Source organism: Vulpes lagopus, chromosome 1 (genome assembly GCF_018345385.1).
Source record: "Vulpes lagopus strain Blue_001 chromosome 1, ASM1834538v1, whole genome shotgun sequence".
NCBI lineage: Eukaryota > Metazoa > Chordata > Mammalia > Carnivora > Canidae > Vulpes > Vulpes lagopus.
This window is the reverse complement of record NC_054824.1, coordinates 136,101,820-136,104,882: the sequence shown is the minus strand read 5'-3', so window position 1 is coordinate 136,104,882 and position 3,063 is coordinate 136,101,820. Positions and strand designations below refer to the sequence as shown.

At 35.0% G+C, this 3,063-nt stretch overlaps 1 pseudogene; it reads right to left on the bottom strand.

Annotated features, from left to right (window-relative positions):
• Positions 1-1,320: 1,320 nt before the first annotated feature.
• LOC121487503 lies at positions 1,321-2,287 on the bottom strand (annotated as a pseudogene).
• Positions 2,288-3,063: the final 776 nt, after the last annotated feature.

The following is a 3,063-nucleotide window of genomic DNA, read 5'->3' as shown; positions in this document are numbered from 1 at the left end:
TTAGGCTCCATGAAGTCCTTGAAATTGTATAAAAAATTGAGTGACTAGTAATATGCACATTTGGGGGAGGGGAGAATTTGTATCATGAATCAATATCTCAAAAGAATATGTAATCTGAAAAAGACTCAGAACACTTAGATTGACATGATGAGCCTTTCTGAAGAGGTGATGTTAAGAGCTGAGACCTGACTGACGAACCAAGCTATGAGAATTTGTGGGTCACAGATACTGAGCAGAATAGAGAGCAAGTTCCTGAGGCAAGAAAAGTTCAGTGAGATATAGGTGAATAAAGACTACAAGAGCTAAAAGAATGAGTTGGAGAGAAGTGTTCAAATACTCAAAGAAGGAGGCAAGAAATGGCTCTTATACTTAAGAATTTGTATTGAAAAAATGTGCTAAGAAACCATTACAGGGATTTAAGGGGAACTATAAGACAAGATTTTATAAGATTACTCCTGGACAACAGATTATAAAGATGCGAGAAGAAAAGTGCAGAGCCCACTTAAGAATGTCTTCTAAGTGTCCAAAGGAAAGGTGATGATGACTTCAGCAAGAGTAATAGTACTCTAAATAGATGCATACATAAATAGATGTATACAAATTCCAGGCTATATTTGGCAAGTAAAGCTAAGAGAGTTTTCTTTGGAAATTATTCTGTTTGATAATGATATGTTTGAAATATCTATTTGTACAATGTGTAGTCAATACACATTTTGGTTAAGAGCCAAATGGTAGAATTTTGAGTATTAAATCAAAATTTTACCAAAGTCAAATATAAATATCATTCTAGGATAGAAAAAAGATCTCAAATTGTATAAAAATTGTATTGTTATTATAATTTCTTAATTACATTTTAATTGCTAAATTTTAAAGGTTTGAATTATTGTCACAAGAAATAATAATTTTTCAGTAGTAATAGCCTTTAGATAGTAATTATAAATGCCCACTCATTTTCAGCTGATGTCTCTGAAGGAGTATATTATTTTTACCCTTCAAATTTTTTCCTAATTTTCTTTATATTCTATATAGTGATTAGACTTGAAATTACTTATTTTAATGGCTTTTTATTTACTCTTAAGGCATTTATTTATTAAAACTTTCTCTGCCAAGATTTCACATTAGCTTAAAATTCAAATCAGTCTTTACATTTCTCTACTGAAGACTCCACCTCAGTGTACGACATAAAAGCACCTTCTCCAGCAGTGAGTGTTACCAGCGTCCACACAGTGAGCCCCACAGTCAGCTTCTCTGTTCCCCAGGTGACCCACCTAGATGTTAATACTGCTCTGCTACACGGTAAAAGCTCCTAACTCAAACTCATTAGAAAAGGGATGAAACTTCTGCAAAGTGCATTTTAAGAAGAGGTACTGTTTGTTCATGAAAAGAAACCAGTGAGTTTCTTTTAAAAGGGAGTATTTTACAGTTAAGCACATGATTTGGAGTGAAGAATTCAGATGTTGCTCTGCTGGTCCAGGCTGTTAATACTCTTCTTGTTTGTTCCTCCCGTGGGCCCCCTTCATGAGGTATCACAAAGCCTTCATCTGTGGCATAGAGAATGTCCACGATCCTCTGCAATACAGGGTTGTTTCTCCCTTCATTCTCCTGGCAAATCAAATCAATGTTTCTTAGCTTTCCAAAGTAGAAATCTTTCTTTCTCCAAATCTTCAACGGTAATTTTCAATACATTGACCTGCTGCATCAATTCAGCTGCTTCATCATCTCCGTTGCCCACACCAGGATTCTTTCCCACCACACCCAGGCCAGCCTTATCAGTTCCAGTAGTTCTATGTGTTGCAGTGGGCCTCTGTAGAGCTGCACTGCTAGAGCTGAGAGGTTTCTTTGGTTTGTTCAGAGCTGGAGCAACATGGGACGGGGCCACTGCAGTTTCTTGACCTTGTCTGGCAGCTACAGGGTCATAGTCTTTTCCATCATAATTTGCATTAAAAAACTTCTTGAACCACTGAACAAATTCAAAATTGTCCTGAAACTTTCCTTTTACTAATTTGTCCACAGGAATTATTTTGTCAACATCTATTGTTTTAACACCTGCTTGTAGTGTTTGGAAGTTCTGGATGTATTCATGCTCTGGGTTAGCGTGGAATTTCACTTTCTTCAAGGCAATGGAGCCAGGGAACAGTATGTCCCTAAACTGACAATAGGCAGCCCCTGAGCATAACTGTTCGATCTTTGTCAGATTCAGCTGCAGACACTCATTGATCCAGGCCAGCATGTCATGTCGACTTAGGTTATCACAGGTGACAGACATGGAGTATACGTTCACTGCCATCTTCAGCTCGGGGCCAGACCGCGTCCACTGCCTGTGCTCAGCTTCAGTTCGGCTTCCTCTTGTTCAAACCGCCCGATGACTTTTATAGCTTTTTCACTTTGTTGGTATTTTGAGGAAGTGAGATAAAAATTGTGCCTTTCAGCCCCCATAAGATGTAAAATATTCCTCAGACTGTTTGTTTTTGACTCATAACTTTAATTTTATATACATTTTAATGGTCATATTGTTAAATGTCATGATTGTGAGTCTACTAAATATTTGTGTAAACAATAGAATTGTGATGAAATATGATTTTAGTTATTCTGTTCTATATTATTATTTAGTTTTTTTAGTCATTTCTTGATTCAAAACATGTCATGATCTTTCTAAAATTATCTAGGCAAATTATTCTCTTACTATTCTTATTAAATGACTGCCTACTTACCTAAAATTATCTTAATTATTTTACATAAAATTGAGTTTTCAAATCAACATTTATTATGAAGGATTTATAGGTGTATTAATAAATATAGATATCTAATTCAATTAATATTTTAAACACATGGATTTCACTAGAATATTTAAGTATATTATAAAATACATATTCAGAAATTGACAATAAGTTCAATTCATATGCAAATTAAATTACAAAGATGTAGTAATCAAAACAGTATGGTGTTTGCACAAAAAGAGGTATGTAGATCAATGGAACAGAATAGAAATCCCAGAAATAAATCCACAATTATATGGTCAATTAATCTGCAACAAAGGGGGCAAGAATACACAATGGGAAAAAA